At 42.3% G+C, this 17768-nt stretch overlaps 1 protein-coding gene across 1 annotated transcript in view; it reads left to right on the forward strand.

Annotated features, from left to right (window-relative positions):
• The first annotated feature begins 621 nt into the window (after positions 1–621).
• Positions 622–17768, forward strand: part of tln1 (talin 1) — a 110434-nt gene continuing 93287 nt past the window's right edge. Inside the window, exon 1 of the mRNA XM_078272017.1 lies at positions 622–785. The gene's annotated coding sequence lies outside the window, so the exon portion shown is untranslated. The remainder of the gene's footprint in view (positions 786–17768) is intronic.

Below are 17768 nucleotides of genomic sequence, written 5' to 3' on the forward strand. Positions count from 1 at the left end.
TAGGCTCGGTACATCCGGATATCACACCTGCTGGACAGGTACCGCAAGAACTGGCCAGTCTGGTGCAGTACAAGAGGAGGAGATGTACTGCAGTACTTAATGAACTGGCCCGTCTGGTGCAGTACAAGAGGAGGAGATGTACTGCAGTACTTAATGCAGCTGGTGGCCACACCAGATACTGAGGGCTACTTTTGATTTTGACCCCCCCCCCTTTTCTTCAGGGACACATTATTATTCCATTTCTGCTAGTCACATGTCTGTGAAAATGGTTCAGTTTATGTCTTAGTTGTTAAATCTTTTAATGTTCATGCAAATATTTGCATATGTTAAGTTTGCTTAAAATATAAAAGCAGTATAAAAAAAGAAGTTGAAAGTGAGTTTTTTTTTGCTGAGTATATAAAAAAGTACTGAAGTTTGTTATATCGATCTTGCTCTAACGCTTGCCTTCCTTGTATCCATATTGGATAGATCCATATTGGATTTTTGACATAGGTCAGTTGACTAACAGTAGAGCTGCAGTTCATAAAGTCTCCACAGAAGGGCGCCACCGCCCCACTGCACGGCGACGTAGCCAGCCCGCCAGCCCGCCAGCCCGTCTGGGTGGAGTTAGCACCAGCACTGCTGAGAGCGGATAGGGAGGGGAACTAGAAGAAGAGAAGACGCTGTCTGGCTTTTCCCCTTGCTACAGAAAACTTGCCTTCTACCGGGAATAATCGAAATACCTTTCACAATTTTGGTTTTCGAAGTACGAGGCGGCGCCGGCGGGAGTGGATTCACGCACTCAGGTCAGAATGAATGTTTCTAACTTTGAAAAGTTTCCACCGTTCTAGCAAAAAGTCCTTGACGTCACCAGAGAGTCGATGTGGACGCGAGAAAAACTTAGTAAAAGAACGCAGACATAGGCCTGCTAATGTACAGACGCAGTCCAAACTGCCCCGAGTGGGAAAACCCACAAGCTAGCTAACAAACATAGGAAACGACGTTCTGTGAAGTAACAAGCGACACACACACCCACACACACACACAGACAGACAGACAGACAGACAGCGAAGTATGCCTTTCTCCCACATACCCAACTCAATGTCCTGTGGGCTCTATCACTGTCCCATCAAGAAGACACATGCATTGCTGTTTTCAAGTTTCCGTAGAATTAGTTAGGGCGTCTGGCATTTTAGTTGAGGTGACGGGTCTCTGAGTATTGATGCATCTTTTTTGCACTGTCAAAGTTCCGTATTTCAAAGAGGCTATTTTCTTGAGACCAACTCTACACTTAACGTTACTGACATACAGCAGGAAATCAGCTTTAAAAACCTTCATTGTGTAGCTGCTCAATACTAGCTGACATGTGACCTGTCTTTTTCTTTTAGTTCTGCTTTAACAAAGCTGAGTGCCAGGGCGTGTTATTAGGCAGCTAGCAGACAAGCAAGCAAGAAAATCTAGCCTCCGGGTGTAAATTCTTACACCACTGTGATGTGGTGTGCGACAGAGTGGAGGAATTTGCATGGAGCAGTAGCCTACACTTCTGACAGTTGTAGGCTATAAGGCAGGTTTTTATTTGAAAACATGCCAAAAACCACAGTGAGCCTGGTATGGGAGGATTCTGTGAGGCCTTAGAGCAGTTTGTACTCCGTGTTGCAGGGCGTGCTACATGCTGGCACATGCTATGACTGCCTCCATGCAATATAAGGACATTTTTACAGATGTCCAAAAAAAAAAACCCACAATAATTCCATGGTAGGTTTGACCCAACACCAGGATTTTAAAGTCATTGCAACATCCTCGCTACCAGAACAGTTTACCCATCATACTGTATTTTTACAGTGTAATAGATGGAGATGACCAAGATGTTCAAAACACTTTATTACAAGCCTGAGCTCTTTCAAATGTTTGGGTTGTGTATCAAGTCCCAGGGCTATCAGAGCACAGTGTCAAGTCAAGGCTCAAGTTCTGAAGGGAAGCTGTCTGTTTCTTGCATAATAGTCATTGTATTCCTCAATTACTTCTCTGTGATGATCCAGTTCTATGCAAGCTGTGAGTTATTACATGAGCCTACCTACACATATAATGATACGTTGATCCAGGCCCTTGTCCTTTAAACGGAGATGATTGGACCTAATGGATGAAATAGTGATTATAGTGTTACTGCATTGAGTTTGACTAAACGGTTTCTGAATTCTCAGTTTGACAGAAGCACAGAGGGCATGTCTGGATGAAACTCTTTTAAAGACAAAGTGAATTAACCGGGAAAAAAGAAATGCTGATGTGTTTTAGTGCTGAAATAATTAGTTGAACAACCAAAAATGGATCGACAGTGATTTTTGCGCCATTGGTCAGCTGTGTGGCGTTGAGAGGAAAAAGAACCAGTGTTTGAACTTCTCTCTCTTTATCTCATTCTTGTCAACTATATCTGTCACTTTTCGTGTTGGCAACTTTGAATGTCTTCTGGCAGAGACTGTCTGTCTGAAAATGGTACATTTAAAATGACATCACATCTCCCAGTCTCTGTGACTTACAGTTTTTTCACTCCGCCTTCCAGTGGAGCTGTTTGGAATAGCTATACACTTTAGATTTCCCGATGCGTCATTGTATCATGTCATGTCATGTGTCATCACCCATTGTACAAACTAGTCCTGTATCTAGTCCTATATATAGCATATCCCAACCCAAAGTGCAGAGGGGACGTAAAGAATGGCATGGCAGTTGATTATTCAAATGCACCAACGGTGTACTAAACACATGCAGAGTATACTTTTGCATCACTGCAGCAAGTTTAAAGATTCATCCACAGGAGGTCAGCAAAACAAGATTTTCAACTAGAAATAAGTATTCTTAAAGCCATGTGAGCGCCACAAACACCAAATGAAGACCTTTGGAGAATTCAAAGAAGATTCTCAAGAAAAACCGAAATGAGGGGAGGAAAAAGGACAACTAGGATGGATCATTTGAACGGAAGGAGGGGCTTATATCTGCCCAATCATTGATCCTCGTTTGTTGAGGAAGGTTTTGTTGTTGCAGTAGTTGGCTTGGTGTCCCGCTCGGTCTGTCACTTCCTGTGTTGTATGCTGCTGGGAGGAAAGGAGAGGACGGAGGTGGAACACTTTGGTCTGTCACAAAATGTGCTGCAGTTTTCATGGTCCACCAGAGGATGGCTTTTTAGTTCCTCACTTTTGGTAGAAGCACATGGAGGGCACACTAACTCATGCATGCAAGACTTTATTGACTTTACGTCTGCTCTTGATTGAATCCAGCCACTAATTGTAGCCAATAAACTGTCGTCTCTTTTCAATCTTGATGTTAGCATTGTAATGTGGATTGTGGATGTCCTGACATGTGGGCCCCAGAGGGTCAGAGTTATGATGCCTTGTCACAGCAGGGTCTATCTTTCACTGGAGCACCACAGGAATGGGTTCTTTACTCTGGATATCCTCTATACCAGTGGTTCCCAACACCCTTTTTGGTCTGAGGCCCACCCCACAGTCCTGTCAGATTAACTCACGTACCCCTTCATCAAGTCCCAATGTATGTTCCAAATAGGGGTGCAACAGATCACAAAACTCACGGTACGGATCAACTTTGAATGCACTACAAGGTTTACCAGTTTCAAATAAACGCAACATTTAGCAGCAGTGACCAGTGCTAGTTTGTTTCTTTTAGCTCATAGCTTTAGCTGCAGACTGTTCTACCATTTATTCATTACTTTTAACTACCTGTTTACACTTCGGTGTACAGGTGTTAGAGCTGATATATTCAACTCATTGTTTCTACTTTTCTCAAATCAGTTGAGCTGCTTCACAATCAAGTACCCCCTGGCAACAGCAGAAGTGCCTGCCTTGGGGTGAAAGTAACCCTGGTTGGGAATCACTGCTTTATACCAATGATTGTAGGAGTCGGTACATCCTGAAATTTGCTGGCGACACTGTTGTTATCAGTGTGTTTCATGGGCCTGTTGTTGACGTTAGCCTACCGTTAGCTACAGTAAACACTAATAACACGTTACACAGTACCTAACGTTAGCCTACCGTTAGCTACAGTAGTAACTGGATTAAACACGGCTAAAGTGCTGACAGCTAAACGGTGCAGTGTGACTATTTCACTGTAGAGGATTCCAACAGCGGGACGTCCAACAGTCTGCTGCTAAAGCTATGAGCTAACAGACTCAAACTAGCACTGGTCACTGCTGTTGTCTGAAAAACCAACACAGACGGGACAACATGTTGCGTTTACTGGTAAACTGGTAAACCTCGGGACGACTTATGACCGACTGCTATCTGTTGTGGAGTTTTCCTCACGTTACTCTGTCCTCTGAGACTGTCTACATCTAAACTAAGCTGCGCGGTGCAGGGAACCACTCTGATTGGCTCATGGAGGCACGTGATCAGAGAGCGGTTTACGGAGCTTTGGAGAAAAAAACCCGTTGATACAGAGCGCTCTGTGAACGGAATGAAGCATTTTAAATATCGCTCGATCACGTGAGTTTGATCGTGGGGAAGCCAAAATCGTGATCGTGATTAAGATTCGATTTAATTGTGCCGCCCTAGTTTTGCTCACACTTAGCACTTTATCCTATCCAATTTTATTTTTTAGCATTTACAATTTTTTTTTTTACATCTGTTTATAGCCGCAATTGTTGTTCTGTTGTGTGTACTGTCATTGTTATCTGTGCTTTGCTACGAGCCAAAGTTTCCCAAGTAGGACAATGAAGAACTGAACCGTATGTTCACTGTAATTAGTCAGAGCGGCAGGCTGCAGCATTGGCTTTTTAGGTTGGCAGGAGTGGAGGGAAACGGTGCTGTCGGTCACAGTCAGCAGATGTGTGAGGGAAAATCACATCACACGCAGAGGAGAGAGAGAGAGAGAGAGAGAGAGGAAGAGAGAGAGAGAGAGAGAGAGAGAGGCGTTAGTTTGATAATCTCCAGTTGAACACACATTTACAGTGTGGTTTATCGAGTTGAAGTTAGTTCAAAGTTCATGATAAGGCCAATATCATCAACCCCTACTTGCCTGCTGTCGGTTAATGTTCGTTTAATGATTGGTTAACGAGGTTAAAAAAAAATCTAAATTATCATCCCTATTACAGATGTATCTGCATCAGCGTTTGTGGCAGCCAATAAAGACCAAGCAATGTCTGTAGTGGAAATCCCATATCTGCCAGGCTCTACTTTAAATAGGTTTGTATATTGGTCTTCATAGAAGGCTTTGGTCACTATCTTCACTCGAGTTTCTGCGCGGGAAAGTCACCGGACGCCACAGTCTTCTGAACATAGTCATACAGAGAGATACAGAGAGAGCTGTGTGGAGCTGATAGTCTTAATTAGCTTTATAGCAACTCATTTGGCAACGGCTTGAATGTAACGGACGTTCATTAATATAAAAAAGTTACGCACTAAAGCTTTAATCCAATTAATCCAAAAACGCTTCTCTTGGCACATTACGTTTTGCAAGAAAACTTTTATTTTGCCTTGTTTTCTGAAGGTAGAAGTATTAAGGGCAATTTCACAGTTCTAGGTGTTTTCACTGTTGATTTGTTTAACTGCTTCACTGTTGAATAAATGCAACAACTTTCCAAAAGACAATGAGTAATCGTGTAAAATCATCGTGATTTCAATGTCGACCAAAATAATTGTGATTAGGATTTTTTTCCATAATCCAACAGCCCTGGAATTTGTTCAAAGCGGTACACAAAATACATGTGCTGTTTCAGAATGAAAAATATTCCCTCATGTAACCTATCTCTATAACCTATATCTCACCCCAGCCCCAGATGTCTGGTAGTCCAATGCACAGACTGCAGTTCGAAAATGGAGAATCCTATGTAGCGCGATTTCTCTTTTTTGCAACATTTTTTAAAAGTGATTCTTTTCCCTGGAATCAATATTTTTAATTACATTTTTTTTTTTTTACCAATGATTGACCTAAATATTTTCTGTTTCTACGGTACCGCCAACAGCGACTACATCAAATCTGTTTTCAGCCAAACAGAGCGAAAGCAGAAAATGCAGAAAATCATTTATTTATTTACGATACATTGGTGTCCTTAAAGGTTGGATTTTTGATATCTCGATATCGATACCGCGACGATATTGTAGAGTTGACTATTGGTGCTTTCACCAAATATTTACACAATGAGATTTTTGATAAATAATCATCAGTAATGTGGATACAATGACTAAGTGGGTAAAGGCAAATACTAGAACAGTTACAACAGTCTGGTAAGTTCAGAAAATGACATCACTTTACTGTAATGCGGCCTTTAAAACCAGGAAAAGACAACACTTATGTCATATTACGGTATCCAAAATCTAAGACGATATCTAGTCTCATATCACGATATCGATATATTGCCCAGCTCTATCGGCACCCATGTATAGGGACAAAAGCATATCGTCCCAGCCCTAGTGCTGAGCACTAACCCTTTCTATTTTAGCACCCTTCCTGTAACTCAAAACAGCTGCAATCAGGTTTTTAATGATATATCTGTGAATGTAATGTAAAGCCTGTAGGGAGTGTGCCATTCAGTTGGACTGGGAGGCTGAATAGTGTTAGTAACCAGACTGCTAATCCTCCACCCGCCAGCCAGCTACACGTATCCAGCCTGTCGAGTAAAAGCTCTGTTGGATAGGTGTCAGTGTGTTGTGTCATGGCCCACTCTCACACCAGTTAAGGAAAGCTGCTTTTCATTCCAGTGTGCTGCAGAGACCGGACCGTAGTGTTTTTCGCTCAGCCATATTTGGTCAAGACAACATGTGCCGCCACTCCTCCAGCACAAGAAATGGTTTGTTTAAGGCTCGAGCGAATTCCCAAGCCCGTGTCAGATGCCTGGGGAGTTCAGTGAGAACTCTCCAGAGATTAAAGCAGTTTCTACTATATCTTTAAGGTCATCTGAAGCAGTAAGGCTGTTTGGAGGAATTGGATACATTTTAGAAGAAGTCAGTGGTTTTGATCTTTGGCCCTAGACATGTTAGCTAAATTTCATATTTTCCTCATATCATGCAGCCCTAGACATGCTGGAGAGCATTCTGGTTTATTTCTGTACACAGAAACGGGCTTGGGGTGGAGAGAGCCGTAGAAAAACAAGTATTTAATTAGCCTTTCCAAACTGACATGTGAATTGTCTTAAAGTAACAAGTGGGCTTTCCTTTGATGCTGAGACAGCAGCTGCTTGTCTGCTCACGTGCAGAGCCACAGTTACCCATTGTCTTGAAGATGGAGGAAATCCACTCTGGGCTATGTATGAAACACTGTTCATTGCCGATAATCTTGAATAATTGTACATCGTTGTCTGGTTTCCCATTGAGAAGGCTAAGAAGAGTAGCTCATTATTTATGGCATTCAGTGACTTAAATTAGTTTGAGCATTGACTGCTGCAGTAGGAGCTGATGCTGTTAAACGGTGACATGAACCCACGTGCACCACTGGATGTCCTCATTTGAATATAGTGAACATTTGAGGAATTGCACGATTAAGAAGTAAACACAGCAAATGATGTGCTCCCAATATAATGTCTGCTTTGCAATATCAATTCTGTTATACACACACAGTATGAGCATTTGCTTTTTTTGCTTGATGTTCTGTTTGCTACTACTGTATACTGTAGGGGTGGGAGAAATAAAATCGAAAATTGTATAAATGATTTTTTTTTAAATCAATTATTTCCCCTAGAATTGAACTTTTTAGAATTTTTTATTTTTGTGCCAATGATATTTTCCGTTTATACGGTACCGCTGAGGGCGACTACATTGTATCCGTTTCCAGAGAAACGGAGCGAAAGCAGAAAATGCAGAAAATCCATGTTATGGTCTTCTTTACAGACGACATAAATGTCAGGGTGGCTGACTGAACAATTAGTTTTTACAAATGTTTAATGATATATTGTCTCTAGAAGTGTATTATTCAACTTTTGCTTTTGATTAAAAAAGGAAAAGAAAATCGCAATACCCAACACTATGGAACCGCAATAAATGAAAATCGCAATACAAATTGAATCAGCGTTCATGTATCGCAAAGGATTGGAACTCGGGACAAGCACATCCCAAGTATACTGACCGTCATTCAGAACTATGGCTTTTTGACCTGCCTGTGGGTCAACTTGCATGTAGTCCCGCCATGGCCGTCGGAGCCATTATGATTCTATTTTTAAAATGATTAGTTTAGTAGAAGTCTACTGAGGAGGACCAACTGCAGTCATTCTGAGAAAAGAACTGAGAAAAGTAATTTAGTTACCTTCATGCGGCTGAGGTGGTGGCCAGAGCGGCTCGGGTGCTGCACCTCACCCTTTTAATGGTAGGGAATACAAATTGAATATAAAAAGGCACCGCTAAAGGAAAAGAATGACCGTTGCATCTAGTCTCTGGTGATATGGTGGCAGTTGATGTTGTGATGATGATAAAAAAGAAAAGCTATATTGAGCAGCCCTGTTGCTTATTGAGAGAGAAGGCTCAAATAAATGAAAACTGCATAGCACATTTTCACTGCTACCTTTCACCCAGGCAGATTCTCACACGTGCGCGAACACACACACACACACACACACACACACACACACACACACACACACACACGTAAGTGCCAAAGGGTCGTGGTTTGAGAGACAGAGAGAGGAAGAGAAGGTGGACTACTGTTTGCAATGTTTCTGCCAGTTCTTAATAACTTACTCTGAACGCTGCTTTGTCACTATTTGACTGGCCCAAACCCAGGATATTTTCTAGTCAGCTGAACCCGCCCGACAGCTGTGTGTGTGTGTGTGTGAGTGAGTGAGAGTGAGAGTGTGACAAAGCCACCAAGATAACTGGTTATATCATCTGGGAGACGTCAGGTCCTGGTGATTCTTCATAGTAGTAGAAATCATTGTAAGAGATTCTCAAGTTTAAATAAACGAGTGCTTATTATTAAAGATGGCTCTGACTTACAGTAGTCACCAAATCATATTCTGTACTTTTAGCTTTTTATTATTGTGATGTCACCTGGGGGCATGCAACCATGTCCTCTGGGGGAAATTACAAAACGTACCTATCTTTTTGTCTGTTAGTAAGATAAAAGTATCAAACCACCTGTTAAAAGGGGTGGTTTCTGGGCGGAGGAACCCCAAGACCCCGCGTCCCACACCCATGAGTCCCGCCATGCCGGCTGTCCCTTTCACACAGACTTCGTTCGGCTCCGTGACTACCTCAGCTGACAGCCTAACAGTTGCAACAACTCTGGGCGCCTAGGTAGCTCACCTGGTAGAGCGCGCGCCCATAGATTAGACTCCGACCTGCAGCCCTTTGCTGCATGTCAATTCCCCTCTCTCTCCCCTTTAATGTCTAAGCTGTCCTATACAAATGAAGAACAACTCTGACCCTGTCTTCATAACTCTCGCACAGTAGGGCTCCTGTGTGTGTGTGTGTGTGTGTGTGTGTGTGTGTGTGAATGAGTGTTGGGTACAGAGTAGTCTACGTTCATGACCTTTCGGCCGGATGTCCGTTACCTTTGGCTTTCTCTGTGTTGAATTTTTAAACTCTGGTCGATTTATGACGACTATGGTTAACTGCAAAACGACTAAAACAACCTTTTGAACGTACACACGTTCCAAAACGAGCCGAGACGCCGTCAAAAATGGAGTAGAGGCACGTTTTTTTGTGGAGTGTAGTGTTTCAGTTACAAAACCAATTTAGAGATTCTCTAATTGCACCAGGTTCCCTTTAACCTGGTGCAGTATTAAAAGTATTAATGTTTACATTAAGAATTGACCGCAAAGCAGTTTTATTTAACATGAACACACAGCAGTCGGCACAATAAAGTGAAACACCCACCCCCTCTATTTCATACATTATTTATACAATATACAGTATGTTTTTACATTATACATTTTTTTTAATTGAAGTATACAAGTGTAGATGGAAGTGTTCAATACTTTTGAAAAAACATGAAGATGTTTTTGTTGAGAAATTCTGTATATATTAGTGTTACATTTGATCTCAAATAGAGGTTTAAAAAACCAGCACATATCGGCTGACCCTGATTTCTAAAGATCGGCATTGGTCGACCTCTAGCAGACATGCAACCAATTCAGATAGTTATTATTCCGAATAAAATGTAATTATTAAGTGTCTTCAGTGCCCTTACTATGGAATCTGTTTACATGGTAATAACGTGAGACGTCATAACCTAATGAAGCTTAAAATGTACTATTGCGGCGCAAAAAGGCGTGGTGAATTTTATGGGTGCACCTAAATGAAAAACTTAAAAGGTTAGTCTGGAGCCTCATGTCTGCTTCATAATCTCACGTTGTGCACCTAAAATATGAGCATTTGCGGTTGTCTGTGCTTGATGTACTGTGTGCGACCATGCAGGTCGACTGACTGTGGATTTGGTGGTCCATCAGACTCTGATTTAACACGAGAAGCATCATTTTTTCCTTCTTCAACGTCAGTCACAGATAAAGCAGTGAAGGAAAGTGCTTTTTTATTAAAGATGCAAAAATACAAACATTATCTCTCAGAAATGTGTGAATGTGCGAGTAGTTTTTAACAATGCAGACATTTCCACTTTTCACAATAATGGTAGTTTGTGTCCTAGGAAATGCTATATAAAGTACAATATAAGTACAATAACCAATTTCATGTCAGTGTTTTAACTGCCATGTTTAAATGGGTGCAAATAAATGCAGGAAATGGCATATTAATGTGTATAGAGTAAACCTTGTTTGTTGTTGACTTCCTTGGAGTTGAAAACAGTCTCCAATTGTAGATGAGATGTTATCTTCCCTTTGCCACAGAGTTTCTCCGTCTTCACATTCCTGTTTTCCGTTGGGATTGGCTGCCTTTAGTTCTTGTGCTGGCTGCCAGTGACATGCAGCTGAATAAAGCCTCTCTTCATTCTTCTCTCCCTCTTTCTCTCTGTCTCTATGCTCTGATGCTGGCATACCAGAGGAATGCACAGTTGAATTCCTCTGCCGTGCTGGAGACAGCAGAGCTGGTGCTCATGTTGCCCGGCTAAATATGTACCAGTATCTAATGTAAAGGGTTCAGATAAACCCGGGGCCAGATCACCGACTGTATAAAAAATGGACCACATGGGCAAAGAGGTGGAACGTGCAGGAGCTGAGGCTGGCTGAATGAAGCCTACACTCTATGCTCCATGGATGTATAATAGGACCTGGATACAGCGTTCGAGGCGGAGCCCCGGTCATTCCTATGAGAGTTGCTCAGTGGCGCACAAAACCAAAAACATTCAGCTGCTGTGTATAAAATGACCTATAGAGCAGGCGCACTAGAGACCACCTCCGCCAGTAGAGAAGGCCACTTTCGGTTTAGCGCTCTGCTAACTTAATCGGGGATTAAATTATTTCATTGTTGTCGGACCAAATCGATATTTAATCGAAATTCTGATAGTGAAACCAGCTGTTTCGCTGTATATATGGCTGCTATGCCTGTCACTCAAAGTGACACACCCTTTAAAGGGGATGATAGAATGATTATATAGGGTATCTCACACTGCTCCTTAAGGTCTCCTAATAGGGTTTGTAACATTGGTTGGGCTGAAAATGGCCCGGGTGCTATTCTATGGGCCCTAATGCTACCCTGTGGAATGGCCCTGTTTGCAACGAGAGCTTTTCTTCCAAATATGGTACGCTCATGAATATTTAGATGAGCTGCACGCTGATTGGTTGAGTGAAGCACATACACACACACAGTGGAGACGAGACAGCAGGTCTCATATTTCAGACACTGTAACGTCAAACATTGTTCGGCTGCTATTTCATTACTAAATTCACTTCTGAGACTTTTTTTAAGCGAGAAATCAACTAAATATAATACTAAATATAAAGCTCAAATATGGGCGGTTTTACGAAAATTGATGGCTAATTGCAAATTTGGTAAGACGGTGTCGGACTTCAGGAGCTCCACACAGTCTGACAAGACAGCGGTGCTCCAAGTCACCGTTTCTGGGTTACTGGACTACCAAATGCCGCCGGCCTGCGGGGCTCCGCGGCTTTTCAAAGAACTGCAGTTTTTGGCTTCCTGGTTCAGAGCCACAGCCGCTTGTGCCAGATGCATAAAACCAGTGTGTAGATTCAGTACTAAAACTGTATGTATGCACAAAGGCAGAAATATGAATATGCATCGTTTTCATCAGATAAAAACAAACAAACGGTTTTTATAAATCTCAATCATTGTGGGAGCATGTGCCTCATTTCCACTCCCACAGGTAGCTATAAATGGATGGAGTAAAACCCTTAAACATTTGTTTGCACATGGACGCTTGTGCCGGCTCTACCGGGAGACCTGTGAATAAGGAGGACAGCAAAGAAGAAGTGCAATTTGACAGATTGTGTTGCATCAGCAAGCTTTTCCAACAGCACCACAGCAGCTGTCATTGCATGTGACTATCAGGCATGGCTGTAGCTATTTTATCACGCCCATACCACTAATTCATCACCTGTACCTGTAAACCATGATTGCGGTGAAATCACAATCATTAGTAAACGAGAGACCAACAATGAGAGATTTGGACTGAGGTGGGCAGTAGGGGATATAGTACGCTAATATGTCTGCTGACTAGGGCTGCAGGATATGAGGAAAATGTCTAATTGCGATTATTTTGACAGAGATTGCGATATGATTCAAGATATTGGAGGGAATGATCATTTTTGTATGATCATTTTCATGATTGATGATTACAGTGTGATTTTTGCGAGGATCTGTACCAAACAAAACGTTTTCTTAAGTCTGTAGGATAGGATTTAGGGGTGTTGAAATTGTATCGATGCATCGCGATGAGGACTTGGATGATTCTCATCATACAAGTGCTCAGTCCAAAACTGTAAAGCATCTTAACCGCGATGCAGGCTCTGTCTGTGTTAAGCTGGTGATTTCCAATTTAACTTTGATGCAGAGATGTGTTTCCTCACACATGCTGCTTGTGACTGACAGAGGTTTTCTTTTATCCAACACCGCAAAGGAAGTACCATGTGATTAATGAGTCAATCATCTGCTGGAGCTGAGTGACATAAACCGCATAAACACTGACTGCTATAGATATGGCCTTGATACAAAGTAGAAGGCTGAATAGAATACTACTAACCAATCCCAAACACAGAAACCGTGCTCTTTCTACATAATGTGGTGGCCTGTTACATGGACATCCCCCTTCCTAAAATAGGCACAGCAGGGTTGCTCGAGTTAACTAAAGACCCCACGTGATGTTGTTGTTGGTATCAGAAGTTGCATAGTTGGACAGAAGAGATGAGCACGCCCTATTGAGGATACTTTTTTATGTCTGCACAGAAAGCAGTCACAGCAATCTTTTAATGTAAAGAGCTGCAGTGGATAAACGTGGTAACAAGATGTCAGTGCTGTGGGGATTCTTTGGAACAGCAGTTAGAACGCCTTTAGTGTACTGTGATGTGATGTGTTTCCGACTGAAACCAACGGCCCATTTGGCTGGGGCAGTTACGAGAAGGATTTGTATCTGATCACTCAGAAGTGACTTAAGAAATAAGCTGTAGAGCGATATGAAGTTCATTCAACCTTTTTATTAATCCTCATGAGATCATTGAGGGGCCAACCCTCATTTTCAATGTCATCGAGTCAAATTACATAGACAAAAACGGAACAACACAGAACATACAATCGTAAGAAATATAGAAAGACAATACAACTTTCTGAGTTGGAAAATGATTTGATAAATAAATTAGGATAGTAAGGGTGCAAAAGAAAGTACAACTATGTGGTGATTTTAAGGAAGGGTTGTCATTTGTTCCAGGTGCATTAAAACTAAAAGCAGTTTGTCCAAGTTGAGAGCGAGCTAGTGGAACATGAAGTAAAGGCCAGTCTAAAGTATATGTAGGATACAAATACTTCATATCTGTCTGTAGTATATTGAGGAGGACTGTTGGCCTCCACACACACCTCCCTCCCCCACTGTGTTAGATGAGGAGTTGGAGATGTAATGAAATTACAGCCCAACCATTTTCTTCTGAAAATGTAGACTTAAGTTTTTGCCGACTGAAATCCAAACGCACACCTCTGTCACATGATATTGCTCGACCAGCCACTATGAGCTAACGGTCAAGTGCGGTTTTATATGGCTCGAGGAGTTGTTGGGGCTAGTTGGCCCATATCGCATTTGATGGGAGAGGGATTTAGATATAAAAAATACACATGCAACTACAGTCTCGCATTGCCAGACCTTCCTCCACAGCGCTGCGGAAGAAGGTCTTGCTAGTCCACCCAGCATTCCTGGATGGGAGAAAAACGTGCTCTGGTTTATTGGCATTTCTTTAAACCAATCACAATCGTCATGGGTGGCGCTAAGCGCCGGACGGAGCAACAGTGCCTCTGCAAAACAGCCTTGAGAGGGAACTTGTTTTTAGAGATGGCCCGATACCATTTTTTGCTTCCCAATACCGATTCTGATACCTGAACTTGCGTATTGGCCGATACCGAGTACTGATCTGATACCAGTGTGTCATATATTTTATTATGTTTTAACAACTGTATACTACTATCCCTGTATGGATGTGATATGATTTCTATCTTTGTTGTCGGTCTGACTCAGGTTAAACTCTTTGTGAAACATGAACAAACACAAACCATGAATGCCCCAGAACTTTCTTTTATTAATATATTATTATAAATAAACTACTTTAACGTAGATTTTCTTCAGGGCTTTCTTACGTTGTATCAGATCAGTGCATGAACTCCAGTACTTCCCGAAAACCGATACCAGCGTTCTAGGCGGTATCGGAGGCGATACCGATATCGGTATCGGAACATCTCTACTTGTTTTGGTGGAACTTGTGTGCGTTCGAGGGTTGTTGTCGTGCAGCAGAAAACTCAGATTGGACAGATAGTCTCGCTAAAATGACAACAACAAGAAATGCGGAAGTTGAGGGACATCCGGCGGAATATCCGGCGGAATATCCGGCGGAATATCCGGCGGAATATCCGGCGGCACCTGAACAATCCCGGAAATGAAACGTCGTTGATATAGACTACACAAGGACGCAGGATTAAAACATGGAAAATGTTTTCTTTTACCGTGTGTCTTTTGGCCATCAGGGCCCCGTTTCAGGAAGGAGGTTTACCAAACTCTGAGTCTAACCCTGATCTCTGAGTTGATTTACCCTGAGATGGGAAACCCTGAGTTTTCGGTTCCAGAACAGCTGATATGAGTTGGTTCAATCAACTCAGAGTAGGTTCACGCGCGTGCACACACAATAAAAAGGCAGCATGAATGGAGCCGTGATACTACGATTCACCATGGCAACAACCACAAACAAACAAACGGCGGAAATACTCATGCGCACATAAAACAACACAGCGGCTGCTGCAAAAGAGAGAGAATTTGCGTGGGAGAAAATTGCTGCTAGAGTCAGTATTACAATATGGTGTATCATATTTAATCATAAGTATAGCCTAATATTACTGGTGAAATGGTATTGAACCTATAATCTATTTCATTTAGGTGCAATACTGCGGGCGAAAACGTACTACACCTACTAATCCCACTGAGGCTGCAGCACCATCATTAACAGAATTATAATTCATACTCTTATTTCAAAGGGTTTACCTCATTCACCTGCAATCCTGTGGAACTCCTTTTTAATGTCTCTTACTGGTTTGTGTCCAGGGAACACTACAAAACATTTAAAACACGTTTCAGAGCGAGTCACACTCTTCTGACGGATTTACAGTGGCTTTACTGAAATGCTCCGCATCACCAATGTTGTAAAGAAAACTGCCGTTTTCATAAAAAATGAATGTGACACACATAATCTGCAGGGATGTAGAGCATGTCCACGATGGATGACGTTAGTGATATGAGGACGGATAAGGTAAAAAAAACCCGATACCGCTCAAATAGGAAGTTATCTGAAAATTAAAAATGTCAGGGCTTCAATATCATCTCCCGACATATAACACCCTGCGAAGTAAAGCAGCTTCTTCATCAACGGGATCGTCGACACAGGGAAATGCCATGTTTTTAGAAAAAAAAACGCTTTATAGTCTGCCTAACATGGTTAATAAACCAACACAATTTTTATTTTATTCATGCCGATAACAAACTGCGCTAAAATGCGCCTGATACAGACTGACTGACTGACTGACTGACTGACTGACTGACTGAGTGACTGACTGAATGGGGAAATGAAAGAGTGCTATGTCAGAGGGAGGAGACTGAGAGAAGAAAACCTGCTCTCGACCAGGTTAGGTTCACAGACTCAGTTACCATAGTAACTGACTCTGAGGTTAAGTTCCCTCTCTTTCTGAAACAGAAAACCCAGAGTTTCCCTCGCCTCAGGGTTAACAAACTCAGAGTTTTCACTAAACCTGCTCTGTGAAACGGGGCCCGTGTGGTTTTGACATCTGCCACAGCAGGGTAAACACAGCTGCATCTGACGAACAGATGGCTCCATTTGATTAAGGTGTGCCAGATAGGCACTGCACTGCTGTCAGTTATTTCCCATTGTCCCACGTTCATCAAGTGGAGTAGTAGGAGCCTAGGAGGGCACACATTGGATTTGTGTTTAGGTGTAATTCTTCTCACACGTCCAGCTGTATCTCGACAGCGCTGTGGACACCACACGTACATTCTGGGATAGGAGAAAAAAAACGCTCTGGGTTGTTTGCATTTCTTTAAAGGAACACGCCGACTTATTGGGACTTCAGCTTATTCACTGTAACCCCCAGAGTTAGATAAGTCCATACATACCCTTCTCATCTCCGTGCGTGTTGTAACTCTGTCTGACGGCTCCACCGGTAGCTTAGCCTAGCACGGATCCTGGAGGTAACTGGTTCCATCTAGCCTACTGCTCTGAATAAGTGACAAAATAACGCCAACATTTTTCTATTTACATGTTGTGATCATAGACAGTATATAAGAATGGACCAACAGACCCCGTGTCTCTGGACGGAGACCAGTGAAGTCACTTTTCCGGTGATGGCTGAGCGTTACTGAGCAGCCTCCAACTGAGCTTGACGACGTAGATGTGACGTGAGCAACCTGTCTGAAAGTTGGAAGTCTTCTGGTAGCTGTGCCAAGAGAAATCTCAATCATTCCCAATCTAGCAGAGACGGAGAGCGTAGGTATATGTAAGGAGATAACATAGACACAGGCTAATTATTGATCACTAAAATGATAGTTAACATTAGTAATTACACTTAAACAGCTAATGGAAGTCCAAACTGCCTGAGAGCTTCTCCTGTACTGTACGGTAACTCCTCTACTATGAGACAGGAAGTCTCGTGGTTATGACACAATCGTTAGCCTATTTTTATAAAAACGTCTGCTACGGAGCCATAACGTGAGCTACAAGGTAATGGAGCCTTTTATACATTGTCGTGTTTCTTTAGAAATAAACAATGGACAAATAAAGTCTTTAAACTCATCAGATGTAAAGTTATTCGCTGTCAAAGTGACGTCAAAATGAATGGCAGTCAATGGGATGCTAACGTCGGGTGATCGTTTGGTAGCATCAAAATGGCGCCATAGGAGGTTCGAGCTCTGAAGCAAAGCTTACCCCCTTGGTTGTGATTTGTATAGTCACAGCGTGTACAAATAACAAGGTCACATGACACACAGCCACCTTCTAACCGTTTATAAACTGGGAACTATATTCTCAGGAAGGTGAAGCACTGCTACTTCTGCTCGGGGCTTCTCAGGTGATGCAAGCATATCACTCTGCCCAAGTAGCAGAAGTTGCACTGCTTCACCTTTCTGAGAATATAGTGATATATACTGTGACTATACAAATCACAACATGTAAATAGGAAAATGTTGGCGTT

This window comes from Sander vitreus, chromosome 16 (assembly GCF_031162955.1).
Source record: "Sander vitreus isolate 19-12246 chromosome 16, sanVit1, whole genome shotgun sequence".
Classification (NCBI taxonomy): Eukaryota; Metazoa; Chordata; class Actinopteri; order Perciformes; family Percidae; genus Sander; species Sander vitreus.